The 23,527-nt window shown below is 45.0% G+C and overlaps 1 non-coding gene across 1 annotated transcript; it reads right to left on the bottom strand.

The window, feature by feature from the left end:
* Positions 1–426: 426 nt before the first annotated feature.
* Positions 427–500, bottom strand: Trnat-ugu (transfer RNA threonine (anticodon UGU)). Its single transcript has one exon. It is a non-coding gene; the product is annotated as a tRNA-Thr (tRNA).
* Positions 501–23,527: the final 23,027 nt, after the last annotated feature.

A 23,527-nucleotide genomic window follows, 5' to 3' on the forward strand; every position in this document is an offset into this window, starting at 1 on the left:
GATTAACGGAGTACATCGAAAAATTCAAAGAAGAGCAGCGCGTTTTGTACTATCGCGAAATAGGGAAGAATGTTCAAATATGTGTGAATTGTAAGGGACCAAACTGCTGAGGTCATCGATTCCTAGACTTACACACTACTTAAACTAACTTATGCTAAGAACAACACACACATCCATGCCGGAGGGAGGACTCGAACCTCCGGCGGGAGGGGCCGCTCAACCCGTGACACGGCGCCTCAAACCGCGCTGCCACACTGCGCGACAGTAGGGAAGAGTTTGAAAATGGCATCTGTTCTTTCGGACTTGTCCGACAGAACAGATGCCATTGGTGACAGTGCAGCTCTCTAGAATGAACTTAGGATTAAATCAATACCATTAGCTGCTCACAGGCGTTGATATACACCAACAGGGACGGTTGAAAATTTGTGTCCCGACCGGGACTCGAACCCGGGATCTCCTGCTTACATGGCAGACGCTCTATCCATCTGAGCCACCGGAACACAGGGATTTATCTCTGGCACGCTCCCCGTGAGACCCACATTTTCAACTTATAGTCCACACACTACATTCTCAGTGCCCGTACCATTATACCCATTACTCGCGGCAGAGAATACACTGAGTCCCGTAAGAGTTCAGCAATTCGTGTGCATTCGCACTGAAAGAGGTCATCAGCCGGTTAGCCTTAACGATATGAAGATGGCATGGTAATGATTTAATTGTAATAGGGAAGACAGTGCTGTTGACATGATATGGGATTTGGGGTGGAGTCTTCTTCCGAAATTTCAATCACCAGCTTACTCCTCCGAATGCGAAAATATTTTGTTGCCGCTGACCTGCATAGGAAGAAACACTGATCATAATAAAATAAGGGGAATGAGAGTTCGCACGTAAAGTTATAGGTGTTCGTTTTTTCCACCAGCGAGTGTAATAATAGAGAAATATTGTGAAGGTAGTTCGTTGAACCCTTTGCCAGTCACGTAAGTGTGATTTGAAGAGTATCCATGTATATACAGGAGAGGACACAACGACTTTATGAGACCGTTCCCTACGGCAACAATGCCTGCATTCAGGCGAAAGGGGATGCAACGCCAAACTGATATAATTCTTTGTAAATTTGTATCGGCCTTTTAATCGCTGAAATAACACCACCCAGCCTCTCAAGCCGTAAAGCTTCATCTCGTTCCTCTTCCCCATTTTGGGCGATTCACTTTTTTGCCAGACAGTGCATTGTCCTGGCAAATTTTATTTTGCGCTCCCTTTAGGACACAAGTGACGTTACACAGTGAACAATACACTCACTTGCGACAGAATGACTGTGGTTTAAACTCCAGACCGGGCATCCACATTTGGGTTCCATGTCGCAGGCGTAAGTCGTTCAGGACGTATGCCAGGATGGCTTCCTCGAAAACGACAGTATCTGTTTCCTTCTGCCTTCGTCCTCGAAAGGACTTTAAACCCGAATCTTCCTCTCATTGAAAATGTACCCCACCCATATGAGTACCTAATGAAGACTGTTCACAGTAGCACAGCCGCAAACTGATTACCAAGTTAAAAAACTGGTGTCGTTGTATTTCGAATTACTTCATGAATTCCAGGAAGGAAATAAAGCTGCAGGTCGCATTATCTTTCATTGCGTTTTACGGTCGTACAGTTGTAAGAGTAACGTGACACTGCTTCCGTATGGAGCCATTGACCAGGTGCAGAGGACGAATCCCCGTAACAGACAAATGGGTTGTCTGAAGCTACGACCGCTTCGCGCACAGCCTCATCTCCTTTTACGGCTGCTTATGCTGCGTCTGGACCGCGTACAGGAGGCATCCGCGTGTCGCAGGTGAAAGCGCGGGGTCCGTTCCACAGAGAACCTCGCCATATTGTACGGTAGGCAGCTGTCCGTTACGTCACTGCGTTCGCTGCCCGCACTGCCGACTTGGTGAAGACTCGTTCTGTTACGCGCTGTCCCTGTAAAGCCGCCAAAGTAATCGGAGCACAGTATAGACAATAAGTTCTACTGAGCCAAACTACTACAGAATTTGAAACACGAACAGCTTGCTAGCATGAGTTTCTTAGAAGTACATCTACATCTACACCTACATGACTACTCTGCAATTCACATTTAAGTGCTTGGCAGAGGGCAAGTAGACACCTTAGGGGTTGCGAAGCCACTCAAATCGCTTGATACGGACAAGTCTTCAGGTCCAGATTGTATACCGATTAGGTTCCTTTCACATTACGGTGATACAATAGCTCCCTACTTAGCAATCACATACAACCGCTCGCTCACGGATAGATCTGTACCTACAGATTGGAAAATTGCGCAGGTCGCACCAGTGTTTAAGAACGGTAGTAGGAGTAATCCATCGAACTACAGACCTATATCATTGACGTCGGTTTGCTGTAGCGTTTTGAAGCATATTCTGTATTCAAACATTATGAATCATCTCGAAGGGAACGATCTATTGATACGTAATCAGCATGGTTTCAGAAAACAGCGTTCTTGTGCAACGCAGCTAGCTCTTTATTCGCACTAAGTAATGGCCGCTATTGACAGGGGATCTCGAGTTGATCCCGTATTTCTAGATTTCCGGAAAGCTTTTGACACCGTTCCTCATAAGCGAATTTCTAATCAACCTACGGGCCTATGGGGTATCGTCTCAGTTGTGCGACTGGATTCGTGATTTCCTGTCAGGAAGGTCTCAGTTCGTAGAAGTAGACGGCAAGTCATCGAGTAAAACTGAAGTGATACCAGGTGTTTCCCAGGGACGCGTCCTGGGACCTCTGCTGTTCCTGATCTATATAAATGACCTGGGTGACAATCTCAGCAGTTCTCTTAGGTTGTTCGCATATGATGCTGTAATTTACCGTCTAATAATGTCATCCGAAGACCAGTATCAGTTGCAAAGCGATTTAGAAAAGATTGCTGTATGGTGTGGCAAGTGGCAATTGACGCTAAATAACGAGAAGTGTGAGGTGATCCACATTAGTTCCAAAAGAAATTCGTTGGAATTCGATTAGTCGATAAATAGTACAATTCTCAAGGCTGTCAATTCAACGAAGAACCTGGCTGTTAAAAATACGAACAACTTCGGTGGGAAAGACCACATAGATAATATTGTGGGGAAGGCGAGCCAAAGGTTGCGTTTCATTGGCAGGACACTTAGAAGATGCAACTTGTCCACTGAGGAGACAGCTTACACTACACTCGTTCGTCCTCTGTTAGAATATTGCTGCGCGGTGTGGGATCCTTACCAGGTGGGATTGACGGAGGACATCGAAAGGGTGCAAAAAAGGCAGCTCGTTTTGTATTATCACGTAATAGGGGAGAGAGTGTGACAGATATGATACGTGATGGAAGTCATTAAAGCAAAGACGTTTTTCGTCGCGGCGAGATCTATTTACGAAATTTCAGTCACCAACTTTCTCTTCCGAATGTGAAAATATTTTGTTCAGCCCAACCTACAAAGGTGGGAATGATCATCAAAATAAAATAAGAGAAATCAGAGCTCGAACAGAAAGGTTTAGGTGTTCGTTTTCCCCGCGCCCTGTTCGGGAGTGGAATGGTGGAGAGATACTATGATTGTGGTTCGATGAACCCTCTGCCAAGCACTTAAACGTGAATTGCAGAGTAGTCATGTAGATGTAGATGTAGATGTAGAATGTACGATACAACAGAACGTATAGTATGAATACCCAGCTGCACGGAGAAAAACAGTGTCAACACTTTTTTAACGAACCAGATGTACTAAGAGATCTTGTGAATAGTATGCTGTTATTCACTTGTTTGTCACAATCCACTCTCTTCGGATAGCACTGTTTTACTGTTACTTCTGGAGGGGAGACAAGGACCCACCATTGAATGATCAAGAGAGCTCCAGTTTTTTTTCGGTAGGAATAGCTTCCACGGCTATAACGGTATACTCTCTTCCTTGTTTACGGAATTCCTGCAACCGATGATGGACGTCTAGTAGCGCATGTGATGGGTGCCGTCGTTCGTACGGGATCCTCGTTATTGTGCGATTTGTTATAAGTACGGGATGTCATCAGCAGCTCTCAGACAGGCGGAGGGGGGGTGCTTGTATCCACACAGAGATACAACCATTCCCCCCTCCACCCAGTTTCTCTCAAATAAGTGCAGAACATCTCCTCCTCATGAGATGATGCTGTGGTTAAACAAATAGATTGCTGTGGGTCTGAAGTCTCTGTCAGACCATCCTGATTTACTTCTTTTTTTTCTCTTAAATCTATGACGTTATCTCAAGATCAGGGCCTTCAGGTTCTTTCTTACGCACAACAAGACTTTTCAGTAAGTTAACATTACAATACCCAGTATGGTATATGAAAATGAAGTGTGTACTGCTATTATTAGCTGGGAGATCCGATGTGGGGTTGTTCGGCCGCCAAGTGGGAGTCGTTTTATGTGGCGCTACTTCGGTGACCTGTCCTGCACCCCTGGAACACATCAGAGACGCGAGCCCCTCGTCCGCAGACCACTGCTGCGTAATTTATGGGAATTGTGAGAGCTGTACGCAGACACTTTGTGCCACGCACATCCGGAAACTTACCAAGCACTCGTTGGACACAAGCAACCCACAGTCGCTGCTGTAGTGCGTTGCACATGCGGACCAACACGGTATCAAGCAGGTGGTCATAACAGTGTGGCTCATAGTTACGTACTACTACTACTACCACCACCACCACCACCACCACCACCACCACCACCAACACCACCAACACCAACACCACTACTGCCGCCAACACCAACACCACGCTACTGATAAATGAGGATGATGATAATTAATATACTCGTATTCAGAAAAAAACAGAACACCTTTAGCGAACATAGCCAGGACGTTCATAAAAATGGTTGAAATGGCTCTGAGCACTATGGGACTTAACATCAGAGGTGATCAGTCCCCTAGACTTGTTGTTGTTGTTGTTGTTGTTGTCTTCAGTCCTGAGACTGGTTTGATGCAGCTCTCCATGCTACTCTATCCTGTGCAAGCTGCTTCATCTCCCAGTACCTACTGCAACCTACATCCTTCTGAATCTGCTTAGTGTACTCATCTCTCGGTCTCCCTCTACGATTTTTACCCTCCACGCTGCCCTCCAATGCTAAATTTGTGATCCCTTGATGCCTCAAAACATGTCCTACCAACCGATCCGTTCTTCTAGTCAAGTTGTGCCACAAACTTCTCTTCTCCCCAATCCTATTCAATACCTCCTCATTAGTTACGTGATCTATCCACCTTATCTTCAGTATTCTTCTGTAGCACCACATTTCGAAAGCTTCTATTCTCTTCTTGTCCAAACTAGTTATCGTCCATGTTTCACTTCCATACATGGCTACACTCCAAACAAATGCTTTCAGAAACGACTTCCTGATACATAAATCTATATTCGATGTTAACAAATTTCTCTTCTTCAGAAACGCTTTCCTTGCCATTGACAGTCTACATTTTATATCCTCTCTACTTCGACCATCATCAGTTATTTTACTTCCTAAATAGCAAAACTCCTTTACTACTTTAAGTGTCTCATTTCCTAATCTAATTCCCTCAGAATCACCCGATTTAATTTGACTACATTCCATTATCCTCGTTTTGCTTTTGTTAATGTTCATTTTATATCCTCCTTTCAAGACACTGTCCATTCCGTTCAACTGCTCTTCCAAGTCCTTTGACGTCTCTGACAGAATTACAATGTCATCGGCGAACCTCAAAGTTTTTACTTCATTTCCATGAATTTTAATACCTACTCCAAATTTTTCTTTTGTTTCCTTTACTGCTTGCTCAATATACAGATTGAATAACATCGGGGAGAGGCTACAACCCTGTCTCACTCCTTTCCCAACCACTGCTTCCCTTTCATGCCCCTCGACTCTTATTACTGCCATCTGGTTTCTGAACAAATTATAAATAGACTTAGAACTAGTTAAACCTAACTAACCTAAGGACATCATACACGTCCATGCCCGAGGCAGAATTCGAACCTGCGACCGTAGCAGCCGCATGGTTCCGGACTGAAGCGCCTAGAACCGCTCGGCCACAACGGCTGGCGGACGTTCATATAGACAGGATATGTACATTACAGAGAATTACATTAGGAAACAAGACACTTAAAGTAGTAAATGAGTTTTGCTATTTGCGGAGCAAAATAACTGATGAGGGTCGAAGTAGAGAGGATACAAAAAGTAGACTAGCAATGGCAAGGAAAGCGTTTCTGAAGAACAGAAATTTGTTAACACCGAGTATAGATTTAAGTGTCAGGTAGTCGTTTCTGAAAGTATTTGTATGGCGTGTAGCCATGTATGGAAGTGAAATATGAACGATAAATAGTTTGGACAAGAAGAGAATAGAAGCTTTCGAAATGTGGTGCTACAGAAGAAGGCTGAAGATTAGATGGGTAGATCACATGACTAATGAGGAGGTATTTAACAGAATTGGGGAGGAGTTTGTGGCACAACTTGACTAGAAGAAGGGATCGATTGGTAGGACGTATTCTGAGGCATGAAGGGATCACCAATTTAGTTTTGGAGGGCAGCGTGGAGAGTAAAAATCGTAGAGGGAGACCTAGAGATGAATACACTAAACAGATTCAGAAGGATGTAGGCTGCAGTACGTACTGGGAGATGAAGCAGCTTGCACAGGATAGAGTAGCATGGAGAGGTGCTTCAAACCAGTCTCAGGACTGAAAACCACCACAACATGTACATTAGTATGTTCTGCAGAAGTGATTAGCATTTCAGTCACTTTGGTTCAGCTTGTGTCCTGTTGCACGGTGTGACAGGGTCCGCCACGGGCCCTTATAACTTGTTCCATACGTGATACCATCGACACGTATAAGGCACGAATGGGGTTCTGCTATACAGTCATCCGTGCTGGATTCACCTGGTTCCAGAGATCATCTGTGGTGGTTGGCATTTGGTCACAGTGCTGCTTCCGCATGTTTCACCATATCCCGCACGTTTTCGACTGGGGAGAAGTCTCGCGATCTGGCGGGCCAGGGCAAAAGATTGACATCCTGTGACACCAAACAGGCTCGTGTTCGTGCAGCAACATGTGGTCGTGCATTGTCTTGCTGAACAATAGCGTCAGCACAGAAAGAGCATGGCTGCAGGTCACAGGATGTCATTCACGTAGGTCACACTGATCACAGTGCCCTGGACACGCACCACTATAATTCATGGTTGTACCCGTGGTCTAGGGGTAGCGTCTTCGGTCCCGGGTTCGATCCCCGCTACTGCCTAAATTTTGATAAATAATCAGCATTGCCGGCCGAACACTTCCGGCATAAGAACTCAGCCTCATTCTGCCAACGGCCTTGTCAAAGAGGGCGGAGGAGCGGATAGAGGTTCAGGGCACTCTCTTGTCCTAGGGGTGGGAAATTGCCCCTAAAGGCGGAAGAATCAGCAATGATCAACGACATGAGGATGCAGAAGGCAATGGAAACCACTGCATTAAAGACACGTAACGTGTATCCACAGGACATGTGGCCTGTAGTTGAAGTTTCATGATGATCTCTCCATTGGCGAAAGATTCCGGAATAGTCCCCCATTCGGATCTCCGGGAGGGGACTGCCAAGGGGGAGATTACCATGAGAAAAAGATTGAATAATCAACGAAAGGATAATGTTCTACGAGTCGGGGCGTGGAATGTCAGAAGCTTGAACGTGGTAGGGAAACTAGAAAATCTGAAAAGGGAAATACAATGGCTCAATCTAGATATAGTAGGGGTCAGTGAAGTGAAGTGGAAGGAAGACAAGGATTTCTGGTCAGATGAGTGTCGGGTAATATCAACAGCAGCAGAAAATGGTATAACAGGTGTAGGATTCGTTATGAATAGGAAGGTAGGGCAGAGGGTGTGTTACTGTGAACAGTTCAGTGACCAGGTTGTTCTAATCAGACTCGACAGCAGACCAACACCGACAACGATAGTTCAGGTATACATGCCGACGTCGCAAGCTGAAGATGAACAGATAGAGAAAGTGTATGAGGATATTGAAAGGGTAATGCAGTATGTAAAGGGGGACGAAGATCTAATAGTCATGGGCGACTGGAATGCAGTTGTAGGGGAAGGAGTAGAAGAAAACGTTACAGGTGAATATGGGCTTGGGACAAGGAATGAAAGAGGAGAAAGAATAACTGAGTTCTGTAAAAAGATTCAGCTAGTAATAGCGAATACCCTGTTCAGTAATCACAAGAGGAAGAGGTATACTAGGAAAAGGCCGGGAGATACGGGAAGATTTCAATTAGATTACATCATGGTCAGACAGAGATTCCGAAATCAGATACTGGATTGTAAGGCGTACCCAGGAGCAGATATAGACTCAAATCACAATATAGTAGTGATGAAGAGTAGGCTGAAATTAAAGACATTAGTCAGGAAGAATCAATACGCAAAGAAGTGGGATACGGAAGTTCTAAGGAATGACGAGATTCGTTTGAAGTTCTCTAACGCTATAGATACAGCAGTAAGGAATAGCGCAGTAGCCAGCACAGTTGAAGAGGAATGGACATCTCTAAAAAGGGTCTCACAGAAGTTTGGGAGGAAAACATAGGTACAAAGAAGGTAGCTGCGAAGAAACCATGGGTAACAGAAGAAATACTTCAGTTGATTGATGAAAGGAGGAAGTACAAACATGTTCCGGGAAAATTAGGAATACAGAAATACAGGTCGCTGAGGAATGAAATAAATAGGAAGTGCAGGGAAGCTAAGACGAAATGGCTGCAGGAAAAATGCGAAGACATCGAAAAAGAAATGATTGTCGGAAGGACAGACTCAGCATACAGGAAAGTCAAAACAACCTTCGGTGACATTAAAAGCAACGGTGGTAACATTAAGAGTGCAACCGGGGATTCTAATATTAAATGCAGAGGAGAGAGTAGATAGGTGGAAAGAATACATTGAAAGCCTCTATGAGGGTGATGTGATAGAAGAAGAAACAGGGGTCGATTTAGAAGAGATAGGGGATCCAGTATTACACTCCTGGAAATTGAAATAAGAACACCTTGAATTCATTGTCCCAGGAAGGGGAAACTTTATTGACTCATTCCTGGGGTCAGATACATCACATGATCACACTGACAGAACCACAGCCAATAGACACAGGCAACAGAGCATGCACAATGTCGGCACTAGTACAGTGTATATCCACCTTTCGCAGCAATGCAGGCTGCTATTCTCCCATGGAGACGATCGTAGAGATGCTGGACGTAGTCCTGTGGAACGGCTTGCCATGCCATTTCCACCTGGCGCCTCAGTTGGACCAGCGTTCGTGCTGGACGTGCAGACCGCGTGAGACGACGCTTCATCCAGTCCCAAACATGCTCAATGGGGGACACATCCGGAGATCTTGCTGGCCAGGGTAGTTGACTTACACCTTCTAGAGCACGTTGGGTGGCACGGGATACATGCGGACGTGCATTGTCCTGTTGGAACAGCAAGTTCCCTTGCCGGTCTAGGAATGGTAGAACGATGGGTTCGATGACGGTTTGGATGTACCGTGCACTATTCAGTGTCCCCTCGACGATCACCACAGGTGTACGGCCAGTGTAGGAGATCGCTCCCCACATCATGTACCGGGTGTTGGCCCAATGTGCCTCGGTCGTATGCAGTCCTGATTGTGGCGCTCACCTGCACGGCGCCAAACACGCATACGATCATCATTGGCACCAAGGCAGAAGCGACTCTCATCGCTGAAGACGACACGTCTCCATTCGTCCCTCCATTCACGCCTGTCGCGACACCACTGGAGGCGGGCTGCACGATGTTGGGGCGTGAGCGGAAGACGCCCTAACGGTGTGCGGGACCGTAGCCCAGCTTCATGGAGACGGTTGCGAATGGTCCTCGCTGATACCCCAGGAGCAACAGTGTCCCTAATTTGCTGGGAAGTGGCGGTGCGGTCCCCTACGGCACTGCGTAGGATCCTACGGTCTTGGCGTGCATCCGTGCGTCGCTGCGGTCCGGTCCCAGGTCGACGGGCACGTGCACCTTCCGCCGACCACTGGCGACAACATCGATGTACTGTGGAGACCTCACGCCCCACGTGTTGAGCAATTCGGCGGTACGTCCACCCGGCCTCCCGCATGCCCACTATACGCCCTCGCTCAAAGTCCGTCAACTGCACATACGGTTCACGACCACGCTGTCGCGGCATGCTACGAGTGTTAAAGACTGCGATGGAGCTCCGTATGCCACGGCAAACTGGCTGACACTGACGGCGGCGGTGCACAAATGCTGCGCAGCTAGCGCCATTCGACGGCCAACACCGCGGTTCCTGGTGTGTCCGCTGTGCCGTGCGTGTGATCATTGCTTGTACAGCCCTCTCGCAGTGTCCGGAGCAAGTATGGTGGGTCTGACACACCGGTGTCAATGTGTTCTTTTTTCCATTTCCAGGAGTGTAGAATCGGAATTCAAATGAGCTTTGGAGGACTTACGGTCAAATAAGGCAGAAGGGATAGGTAACATTCCATCTGAATTTCTAAAATCATTAGGGGAAGTGGCAACAGAACGACTATTCACGTTGGTGTGTAGAATATATGAGTCGGGCGACATACCATGTGACTTTCGGAAAAGCATCATCCAAACAATTCCGAAGACGGCAAGAGCTGACAAGTGCGAGAATTATCGCACAATCAGCTTAACAGCTCATGCATCGAAGCTACTTACAAGAATAATATACAGAAGAATGGAAAAGAAAATTGAGAATGCGCTAGGTGACGATCAGTTTGGCTTTAGGAAAAGTGAAGACACGAGAGAGGCAATTCTGACGTTACGGCTAATAATGGAAGCAAGGCTGAAGGAAAAATCAAGACACGTTCATAGGATTTGTCAACCTGGAAAAAGCGTTCGAGAACATAAAATGGTGCAAGCTGTTCGAGATTCTGAAAAAAGTAGGGGTAAGCTATAGGGAGAGACGGGTCAAATACAATGTGTACAACAGCCAAGAGGGAATAATAAGAGTGGACGATCAAGAACGAAGTGCTCGTATTAAGAAGGGAGCAAGACAAGGCTGTAGCCTTTCGCCCCTACTCTTCAATCTGTACATCGAGGAAGCAATGATGGAAATAAAAGAAAGGTTCAGGAGTGGAATTAAAATACAAGGTGAAAGGATATCAATGATACGATTCGCTGATGACATTGCTATCCTGAGTGCAAGTGAAGAAGAATTAAATGATCTGCTGAACGAAATGAACAGTCTAATGAGTACACAGTATGGTTTGAGAGTAAATCGGAGAAAGAGGAAGGTAATGAGAAGTAGTAGAAATGAGAACAGCGAGAAACTTAACATCAGTATTGATGGTCACGAAGTAAATTAAGTTAAGGAATTCTGCTACCTAGGCAGTAAAATAACCAATGACGGACGGAGCAAGGAGGACATCAAAAGCAGACTCGCTATGGCAGAAAAGCCACTTCTGGCCAAGAGAAGTCTACTAATATCAAATACCGGCCTTAATTTGAGGAAGAAATTTCTGAGGATGCACGTCTGGAGTACAGCATTGTATGGTAGCGAAACTTGGACTGTGGGAAAACCGGAACAGAAGAGAATCGAAGCATTTGAGATGTGGTGCTATAGACGAATGTTGAAAATTAGGTGGACTGATAAGGTGAGGAATGAGGAGGTGCTACGCAGAATCGGAGAGGAAAGGAATATGTGGAAAACACTTATAAGGAGAAGGGACAGGATGATAGGACATCTGCTAAGACATGAGGGAATGACTTCCATGGTACTAGAGGCAGCTGTGGAGGGCAAAAACTGTAGAGGAAGACAGAGATTGGAATACGTCAAGCAAATAATTGAGGACGTAGGTTGCAAGTGCTACTCTGAGATGAAGAGGTTAGCACAGGGGAGGAATTCGTGGCGGGCCGCATCAAACCAGTCAGTAGACTGATGACCCCCCCCCCCCCCAAAAAAAAAAAAAAACCAATATCACCCCACACCATAAGACCTTGAGTTGGTGCTCCATGTCTTGTGCGAGCGCAGTCACTGTGATTACTCCGCCCCCCCCCCCCCCACCCTGTTAGTGTAGAAGTGTTACACTGTAGCGTTAGAGCCTAGGGGGACGCAGATCTGTTCTGCAAAGCCATTCGGACGAGGTACCGATCTCCTTGGGGGCTGGTCTGGGTACTGCGACCGACCCATCTCGTCGTGTTCTGTGGCCTTCCGTGACCCATTCCGCACACACCCGTTGCACTACGAAACACTTCGTCCCACACGAGCAGCAATTTCCCGGGTGGATAGATCACATTGCCGCATGCCAATAGCGCCCTCTTAGAAACTCACTGATTCGACGGTTTATAGCGGCAATGAAAGTTGCAATCACATTTTACCCGCAGGTGGTTTTGCACCGCGGTATCGATTTCGAACTTGAACTCACATGCTAAAGTACATGTCCTGTGAATATGAAAGTCCTATCTCTAATCTTTCAAGGTGTTCTGTTTTCTTCCGAACGTGTGTCAAATGAAGTAATGAATTAATGGCATTTCAGAAATTTCAGTAATTTCAGTCTAGTTTAGTGTTAAATAATTACTTCGTTACATTTTTTTCCAATGTAATGACTTGAAATAAAATGTAAAACAGCAATACAGAAGAAATCAAATGTGAAGAATAAGTTGACTTGTCCAGAGAAGAGTGAGAAATAATAGAGTAAGGTTAGCAGGTAAGTTTGAGAAAAGTGAACAGAAATGGATAGAATGAGGAAAGCATGGGTAGTGTCGACAAAATTGCAGTAGTATTGGTCCGCTATTGTACGGAAGGAATATAACTGAGATGCGTTAAGAGGAAGGCAACGCCGATGGTAACGGGGGAAGCGTCAGACTCCTCTTGAATACGGTGCTGTTTTGGACGAGACACATGTTACAGGAGGTTTGATCCAGCGACGTGTGGCTGAAGCGAGGAGATGGAGGAAGAAACAGTATAGATACAGCCATGTGCTGGAGTTAATAGATGGTAAAGAGCACGCATGGAATGACAGGTATTTGATATGAGCCGTCTGATATTGGGGACACCAGTGACTAAGAAGAAAACAGATCGTGTTATAAGTGTACCTCGTATACGGAGGCAAAGTTCTTTAGTAGGCAGGTGGACATTCGTTGGGCATCCCAGGTTTTTAATTCGAGCGCTTGAGTTTTCGTGTAGTCATTGTAGTGTAGTGGTGAAAACGGAATTTTGAGGGAAGCCGTCACGTGGAATATTGATGATATAGAAGGTGTATACAATAAGTGAATCAGGGGAAACGTGGTGAGACGAAAAATGTTAGCTAATAATACGGATGAAAACGTTTCAGTACTGATTTATTGAAGGTTTACTGTTCTGATTTAAAGCGCCTTAATTTAATTTAACATTAGCGCGTTGCCATAAACGACATTTCATTTAAAATTTTGTGGTTTTCATGGGGATTAATCCGGAATGACACTGACTGTAGTGAAAATAGTTTTTTTAGTAGCGGTAGTGACGTTAACGGATTTGGTACTGTTAGGCTTCAAATGTTTGTGAAATATACGATGAATATACTAACGAATTTGGTTCTGAATTATTGAATATAAATTAAGCGAATGCAGTCATCGAATTGAATTAATTTGAATAGTAATAAATCTCTATTCAAATCGAACACCGACAGGGAATAAGTTCCGGATACCGGCTCACAGCTGGCGTACGTACCAGTCATGCAGGCGGTATGAGGTTCTCCTGACTCGCCTCCACATCGGGCACAGTCCCTTAACGCACGGCTTTTTACTCCGGCGGGAGGACCCCCCAATCTGCAGTGCTTGTGGCATCCAGATTACTGTCCGCCACATTTTACTTGACTGTCCTTTATTCTCTGACCAGAGGGCTGTGGTTTCCTTGCCACCGGATTTGCCCTCTAGTTTGCAAGACGACGCAACGACTGTGGTTAAGGTCTTACGGTTTTGTGTCCTGTCCAATTTGTTGCCTCGGATTTTAGGGAGAGGATTTTAATGTGCTGCTGAGTGACTGGCTCACCCAGGTTTTAGGTAAGAGGTCCGCCAGTCACGATTACCTACTTGTTTCACTTCGATTTCTGTTCTCTTTTCCTTGTGTTTCCGTTCCTTTCTTAGTGCGTTTCTTCTCCTTTTGTTTTGCCTCTGTATGTGAGGATTTGGATCTGCGTCAGGTCTGTGTCTTTTAGCCGTTCTCCTTGTTCGGTGTCCGCCTTCGTCCCTTCACCGCAAGTGTTCCTGTTTCTATGCGTTTGGGGGCTGATGACCACGCTATTTAGCCCCCGAAAACCTCAAACCACACACACACACACATTATCGTTTCTGTATCCACCTACGTTCGAGTCCTTCAACCCCATGTAAATAAGATCCCGATTGCCTTAATTAAATTTTCGACATCGAATGTCGCTAAAGTCTATGACGCACGGCTTACGTGATCAAACAACCGAAATGTTACACATGCATCTTACACGAGCATTTATGGACAGATGAAATCATCTGAAATTTTTGCTATTAGTGTTCGGTTAAACTACATCTTAGTAATAACGGCTCGCCAAGACTAAAGATTGGATGTGTTTGTTTTACTTTGGGTGAAAATATTTTTCTACATTTTTGGCTCTTTTGGCTCGAATGCAGGTTGGTTTCTTACACGGATCGGGCTCGAATGCAGGTTGGTTTCTTACACGGACCGTGTCTGCTTTCGTCTGCATCCATGTCCAATCGAGCATTCGTGTCACCTGTAAACAACCTCGACGTAGATGCAACATTGGACAATAAGTTTTTCGCCACATTTTTACCAGCATGCCTTTACAGTTAGCTTTCCCCATTCTAAATGCTCATCCAAAAATATTCCGAGATATTTTACAATTTTTTAAATTAGATTTTTGGTTCGAATTCGAGTTGGTTCCTTAAATTGATCATGTGTGCGCTATTCTGCATCCATAGCTAATTGTTCAAGTGTGATGTCTAATAACCATGATGTAGACGAGACATTGAACAAAAACTTTTCCCCTTCGTTTTGATGGCTAAAGTACATTAACTGTAAGTTCGTAGTACTCAAGTAGCTTCATATGGAATGTGCATAGCCGGCCGCTGTGGCCGAGCGGTTCTAGGCGCTTCAGTTCGAATCCTGCCTCGGGCATGGATGTGTGTGATGTCTTTAGGTTAGTTAGGTTTCAGGAGTTCTAAGTTCTAGGGGACTGAAGACCTCAGATATTAAGTCCCATAGTGCTCAGAGCCATTTTTTTTTAAAGTGCCTAAATGAAAGAGCCCAAATATAAGTCTTACTATATAATTTCCAACTCGACAACATGTGCCTAACTAATCTGTCTTCTTCTTCTTCTTCTTCTTCTTCTTCTTCTTCTTCTTCTTCACCATCATCACGTCGTCGTCACCACCACCACCACCACCACCACCACCACCATGACCATTACCATCGCAAATTCCAAGTTGGCATAATACAATTTTTTTCTGACGACTAGAATAAACTGGGAATCTCATCACTGTGCATATCGAACCTTTTTTTTAAAAAAAAAAAAGCAGGCCTAAGGTCTACGCAACTGCTGAAACCGCGTACTTCGCAAATATAAATTTCAAAGAATCATCACGGCTTTTCTCTTGATAGGTTACTAAAGACACTGACATGTGTTAAACCAGAGAAAGAAGTGCAGTATATCTTTATCGTGAAGAAAGAGCCCTTCTTAGCTGACGGAACGTTGATTTATGACAAACTTCATAATGTGGAAACAATTCGGTCTACCGTCGTTAGGTAAGTTACGAGTTTGTGTTGTGAGAATGATGGTGACATTGTTCTGAAAGCATCAGCAGCTTTGCCTCGTTACCTTAATGGTAAGGCTGATTGGAACGGTGTGCTATGACATCGTAAACCATCACCTGTTACTTCGATATATGTTCCTGTCAGATTATTATCTTGATTTAGAATTAGACGAAAATACTTTGTTTTACCGTTACGCCCTGTCCACTCTTCAACGGAAAAAGGACCTTAAAATGAAAGATTAAAGTGGTGATGTGGTGAGGTTAATACTTTTGTTGTGGCACATCAATTTTACTTGGCATAAATGAGTAAAATAAAGACGGCGCCACAACTAATCGAAGTGCCCATGGAAGCAACTCAGACCAGGGCCGGCCAGGTGAAGTTACTCGTACGTCAGAGTGACCAGCTGAAAAAACAGGTACTGTCTCCACGGTGTTGGCCAGTTACCCCTCGCTCCGGCCCAGCAGAGGAACCACAGTCATAACATCATCGGCGCAGCAGGAAGGCAGAGCCGGTGTTGATAATCTGATTGCTTCACATCCAAGCTAGGGCCCTGCTGTGGTTTATATGATGGGAAATGGTACGTCGGCAGCTCATTTCTGGACAGAAGTATGCAGTCTGCCAACCACCAGCTCCAAGGGGGATCTACGCCGGTTACAGGTCTTCATGGATCAAGCAGCGGTGTTCTCTGGATTCTACCACTGCTATCTGTGACCCTCCTGTTCGCGCACTGTCGGATCCTGCTGACTTAGCGCCCTCCAAATGGTGAGCCACCTGCGGGCCCACTTCAGCTGTTGCCGGCCTTCTAATCTGATGGTCAACAGTTCGAGCTCGGGGTCATGCAGCCGCTCATCCACCATCACCTGCGCGGACAATCTCATTGAGGGAGGCACGATAGAGTAGTGCGTGCAGGTGTGCAAATTCGCTGTGCCAGGGTGGGATAGTGGTTGGTGCATCGGCCTAGTGGGCAGGGGGCCCAGGTTCGGATCTCGCTCTTGGTACAAATTTTTATTCGTCGTTTCAGTCTGCATCTATACATCATAATTGTCTGAAGCTTGAAAATGTCTCTAGAACCACATAGTTTTATTAGATCTTCACGACTGATGTTGTTTTCTGACAATAAATGTAATTTTTAACAGTGATGTTTTCATAACGGGACGTCAGACGACAACCAGACCTGCACTCGCTGCTCCACCAGTACCCCGCCCAGAGTGGTGAACTAGTGGCTTCCTGATTTCTGACAACCCAGTTCCACCGGCCACCATAAAGGCCAACCACCCCGATCCCTCCAGTTTCGTGGTAGAAGACGGTGGAGGGACAAGAAAGTAAGAGACGATCCTATATGAACATACCTAGTATATGCTCAGTCATTCAGTCGCACACCAAGCGAAGGAGCGTTCACCGCAGGGGAGGGATGCGGGATCCATCGCGCTGCCCTCGGTGGTGCTTTTTTTGTTGCCCTTCTCTAACCTTCGAGGAGCATTCAATAAGTAATTCGACACTTTTTTTCGGAAAGCAGGTTTTTTAAACCAGGATTACAGTACACTACATTTCTCCACACACTTTTGGCTACAAAACCCTGTTATCCAGTGTAATTTTCGTTCAGTGCAACGGCCTTACCATACTGGGAGCGCCTGTATACAAGCATAGTAGCACTCTACTGGCCGACGTAGGAGCCAACATCTTGCTGCATCAATAAACCTCCCCATGATGCACGTATTGCTTCCCACAGAGTGGCTCCTTTGTTGGGCCAGACAAATCGAAGTCGGAGGCCAGACAGATGGAAGCCGGAAGATGCGAGATCTAGGTTGTAGGGTGGATGAGGAATAACAGTTCAGTGAAGTTCTGTGAGCTGCTATTGTGTACGCACACTTGTATGAGGCTTTGCGTTGTCATGGAGAAGGAGAAGTTTGAATTTTTGTGGCGACGGACATGCTGAAATCATTTCTTCAATTTTCTGAGGGTAGCGCAATACACTTCAGAGTTGTCGTTGCATCACGAGGGAGAACATCAAAGCCCCAGGACACCGTCGCCATGACTGTACCGGCTGAGGGTGCGGCTTTGAACTTTTCTTTCCAAGGAGAGATGGAGTGGCGCCACTCCATAGATTACCATTTTGTTTCCGGTTCGAAGTGATGAATCCACGTTTCATCGCCTGTGACGGTATTCGACAACAATTGTCACGATCAGCCTCGTAAAACGCAAGCAATTCCGCACAGATGATCGTTCGTTGCTCTGTATGGTCTTCTCTTAGACGGTGAGGAACGCAGTGACCGCACACCTCTGAGTACCCCAAGTGGTGGACGGGTGTGTCAGTACCATCAACATAGACGTCCAGCTGAGCATCGAGGTGCTGTACTGTGAACCAGTGATCACCTCGAATAAGAGTGTCTGTACGTTCCAATATTGCAGGAGTAACACCTATGTGAAGCCGACCGGCACGCCGGAGTTCGGAATGGTTTGCGTGGCCTAGTTGGATGATGACAGAGGCCTCGCGCAACGACTCACCGTGCTTTTGCTCGATACCAGGTCTCCGTAGTGTGCAGTGGGTAACACATTAGGTGAACACCACAAAAGGAGACTATACACAAGGATTTCAAATTTTAATAGGGAAAGATATCTGTTGGACTACATCCTGATATAAAAAAGGTTTAGGAACTGTTTGAAGAATGCCAAAGCATATCCATGAGCTGATATGAATTCAGACCACGACATAGTAGTGGGAGGAATACAAGTGAAGTTGAAAAACGTTTGGAGAGGTAAAGCAAAAGAAAGTCTAAACATAGAAAGACTCAGAAGTAGGAAAGGCATCAGGTTTGGAAAACAGATTTATGGAAAAATGGGAAAGAGGAAGTGTTAATACAAATGGATAAAAATGAGGGAAGGACTCATCGACTTTGCCAAAGAAGTACTAGGAAGTAGTGAAACCGCTCGGTTGACGAAAGATCTGTTGCTCAAGACTGGAAAGTAGCACAGGTCACACCAATATTCAAGAAGGGAAATAGGAGTAACTCATTGAATTACAGACCCATATCACTGACCTCAACTTGCAATAGGAATTTGGAGCATATACTATACTCGAACATTATGAATCACCTTAAAAAGTGACTTATTGATACATAACCAACATGGAATAAGAAAATATCGTTCTTTTGTAACACAGCCAGCAGCTCTTTATTCGCATGAAGTAATGAATGCTGTCGACAAGGGATCTTAGACTGATACCATATTCCTAGATTTCCAGAAGGATTTTGATACCGTTCCTCAAAGGCTTGCATGTGGAGTATCGTCTCAGTTGTGTGACTGGATTCGTGATTTCCTCTCAGAGAAGTCACAGTTCGTAGTGAAAGGCGGTAAATCATCGAGTAGAACAGAAGTGATATCTGGCGTTCCGCAAGGTAGTGTCATAGGCCCTCTGCTGTTCCTGATTTACATAAATGAGCTAGGTGATAGTCTGAGCAGCCCCCTTAGATTTTTTGCAGATGACGCTGTAATTTATCGTCTAGTAAAATCGTCAGACGATCAATTACAATTACAAAATGATGTAGAGAGAATTTGTGTATGGTTCGAAAAGTGGCAATTGGCACTAAACAAAGAAAAGGGCGAGGTCATCCACATGGGTACTAAAAGAAATCCGATAAATTTTGGGTATACGATAAATCGCACAAATCTAAGGCCTGTCAGTTCGACTAAGTACCTAGTAATTACAATTACGAGTAACTTAAATTGGAAAGACCATATAGAAAACACTGTGGGGAAGGCGAAACAAAGACTGCGCTTTGGTGGCAGAACGCTTAGAAGATGCGACAAACGCACTAAAGAGACAGCCTACATTACGCTTATCCGTCCTATGCTGGAATATTGCTGCGCGGCATGGGATCCTCACTAGGTAGGATTGACGGAGGACATCGAAAAAGTGCAAAGAAGGGCAGCCCGTTTCTTGTTACCGCACGATACGGGTGACAGTGTCATTGACATGAGATGCGAGTTGGGGTAGCAGTCACTGAAACAAAGGCGGTTTTCTGTGCGGTGAGATCTATTTATGAAATTTCAATCACCAACTTTCTCTTCCAAATGCAAAAATATTTTGTTGACACCCACCTACGTAGGGAGAAATGATCATCGTAATAAAATAAGAGAAATCAGAGCTCGAACGCAAAGTCTTAGGTGTTTTTTTCCCACGCGCCATTCGAGAGTGGAATGGTAGAGCAGTAGTATGAAAATGGTTCGATGAACCCTCTGCCAGGCACTAAGTGTGAACTGCAGAGTAACCATGTAAATGTAGAGTATCCCAAAGTACCAGGAAAGAATGGATAACAGAGCACATGTTGATATAGATGGAAGAGCGGAGAAAGTGGAAAAATGCAGAAACTGAATAAGGCAAAAAGAGGTACAGGAAACTGAATAATGAATTAGGAAGAGAAACTGAAGAAGCAATGGAAAAATGGAAGAAACAGAAATGCGACAAAATAGAGAAAGAGGGAAAGTATGAAATGATGTATAGACTGGCTAGCAAGATAGTTTATGAACGTAAAAGAAAGAGGAATAACATGGAAATAGAAAGTGCAAATGGTACTCTATCAGAAGAACCACAGGAGGTTTTGAACAGATGCCAAGAATATATTGAATATCTGTATAATGGGTATGAAATACAAAGCGAAATTAAGATTGAAGAGGAGCAATATGTGCCGGAAGATGGAAAGGGATTCACCATCTTGGAAGCAGAAGTAGAAAAGGCGCTGAAGGAGATGAAGAATAGGTTCAAATAGTTCAGATGACTAAGCACTATGGGACTTAACATCTGAAGTCATCAGTCCCCTAGACTTACAACTACTTAAACCTAACTAACCTAAGGACATCACACACATCCATGCCCGAGGCAAGATTCGAACCTACGACCGTAGAAGCAGCGCCGTTCCGGACTGAAACGCCAGAACCGCTCGGCCACAGCGGCCGGCTGAAGAATAGGAAGGCATATGAAATTTATTATTTGCCACCAAAAATGTTGAGTCTGGGAAACGAGGCAAGAAAAGAAATGGTGTACCTCTGTAATGAGATATATGACAAAGGGGAATGGCCTGAGGACTTCCTTGCAACAGTTATGACACTAATAGAGGAAAAGACAAACATTAAAAAATGTGAAGAGCATAGGACCATCAGTCTAATTTCTCATGCAACTAAAGTGTTGCTGAGAGTGTTGAATATAAGACTATCTGGCAACCTGGATAGAGGGATTGCAGAGGAGCAGTTCCGATTTAGAGGAGGAAAAGGAACAAGAGATGCTATTGGCCTGTTAAGAGCTATGGAAAAAGGTAGATAAATCTTTGCTGTTTTTATAGATATAGAGAAGGTTTTTGGCAGCAGTGGAACAAGCTGATGGATATTTTGAAGAGGAAAGGAGTAGATTGGAAAGAGAGTCGATTGATACAGAATTTATATTTACACCAGAAAGTAAAGATAAGGATTGGAAATGAAATGTCAGAAGGAAGCAGCAATGGACGAGGTGTTAGACAAGGTTGTTGCCTCTCCCCACTGTTGTTTAAATCAAACCCTGAAGATATTATTGCGAAAGGCTGAGATGGGAAAAGAGGAATGTGTATGGGTGGAAAGACAATAGAATGTATAAGATTCGCTGATGACATGGCATTAGTGGCGGAAAGTGAGGGGACAGTGAATAATATGCTGAAAGATCTGAATGAAGCATGTGTGGAATATGGAATGCAAATAAACACAGCAAAAACAAAGAGTATGGTCATCAGTAGAAGACGCAGACTGTCCAATATTAAAATAGAACAATCTACCATTAGCCAAGTAAGTGCATTTAAATATCTTGGAAGCGCAATAACTGAAGACTTGAGATGTCACCAGGAGGTGAAAACTCGAATTTCCATAGCCAAGGAGGCATTCAACAGAAAGAGGAGACTGTTATGTGGCAAATTAGATAAAAGTCTAAGGAAAAGACTTCGCAGATGTTTTGTCTGGAGTGTGGCACTATATGGGGCAGAAACAAGGACGTTGAGACGATAATATGGAAAAAGGATAGAAGCATTTAGATGTGGATGTGGAGGAGAATGGAGAGAATAAGATGGATGGAAAGAGTGAATAATGAAACGGTATTGGAAAGGGTTGATGAGAGAAGATGTCTTCTGAAGGTTATAAGAGAAAGGAAAAACAACTGGTTGGGACAATCATTGAGAGGGGAGTGCTTGATAGCAGACGGTTTGGAAGGACTGGTTTGTGGGAGAAGACTGAGAGGAAGGAGGAGATACAAGATGATAGACGACATAAAGGGAAGAGGAAATTATGTGGACCTGAAGAGGATGGCAGAAGACCGGACACCCTGGAGAACTACCATGTGAAAACATGCCTTTTGTCAGAACACTGATGATGACGATGGATCTCCGTAGACTATCTGCAAGAGCGTATGAATACCTGCGATGCTCTCGTTTCCCGCCAAGAGATACTCAATGACAACTATCTGCTTGTAACGACCTCTGTTGCTGACTCTATTTAAAGCGCCGCGTCCTATTTGTACTTTATGAAACTACAGGAGCTGAAGAGAGAATATTCCACGATGCGCCACAACATATTCCACCTTTTTTCAACTGAAATTGGGTGGGGGAAAAAAGTTGCATAACTTACTGAACGCCCCTCTTACTATGGGGTGTGAACAAGGTACCAGTCTGGTGTGGACGACCGTGAAGGATATTAGTACACTGTAGTAGCTTTTAGTAAAGTCGTTAAACGGACGGAACGGGATGAAAACAAGTGCCGACACACAACAGATTGCTGTCGCATTACACAAAGAGGAACCAGCGAGCTTATCGTTCCCATGCGACGGACGATCATCACCAGTGGTGTCGCATGACTTCACTCCCAGAGGTACTCTGCGGAGTTTGGACCTTAATCCCGGACACTGGCGCTAGCTCTGGAAGTCATAAACTTAATGCTACCACTTTCCCTCTCCTTGTAGGCCTAATACTTGTGGTGAGAGTTCTCCGACTACCAAAATTCGAAACTGTTACATCCGAATCGGTTGCCACCGCCATAACATGAGCTTGCGGAGGCGAATATATACCTTCTCGGGGAACTTGAACATTCTAAACATGGCTGCGCTTCAGCAAATGTGTATGCAAGAGTTTCAGTGGATTAGAATTAACTGCCTACCAGACTAGTTGCAAAATACATGTTTATTCAACCTTGACCATAGTTTCGACAGTTTTAGAGCTGTCTTCTTCAGAAGCTATTGTATGTAGAGTCACATACACTATGTGACCAAAAGTATCCAGACACATGGCTGAAAATGACTTAAAAGTTCGTGGCGCCCTCCATCGGTAATGCTGGAATTAAATATGGTATTGGCCCACCCTTGGCCTTGATGACAACTTCCACTCTTGCAGGCGTACGTTCAAGAAGGTGCTGGAAGATTTCTTGGGGAATGGGAGTCCATTCTTCGCGGAGTGTTGCACTGAGGAGAGATATCGATGTCGGTCGGTGAGGCCTGGCACAAGTCGGCGTTCCAAAACACCCCAAAGGTGTTCTGTAGGATTCAGATGAAGACTCTGTGCAGGCCAGTCCATTACAGGGATGTTATTCTCGTGCAACCACTCCGCCACAGAGCGTGCACTGCGAACAGGTGCTCAATCGTGTTGAAAGATGCAGTCACCATCCCCGAATTGCTCTTCAACAGTGCGAACCAAGAAGGTCCGTAAAACATCAATGTAGGCCTGAGTTGCGATAGTCAAACGCAAAACTACAAGGGGTACAAGCCCCCTCCATCATAAACACGACCACACCATAA

The sequence above is a fragment of the Schistocerca gregaria genome, chromosome 5 (assembly GCF_023897955.1).
Source record: "Schistocerca gregaria isolate iqSchGreg1 chromosome 5, iqSchGreg1.2, whole genome shotgun sequence".
In the NCBI taxonomy this organism is placed as follows: domain Eukaryota; kingdom Metazoa; phylum Arthropoda; class Insecta; order Orthoptera; family Acrididae; genus Schistocerca; species Schistocerca gregaria.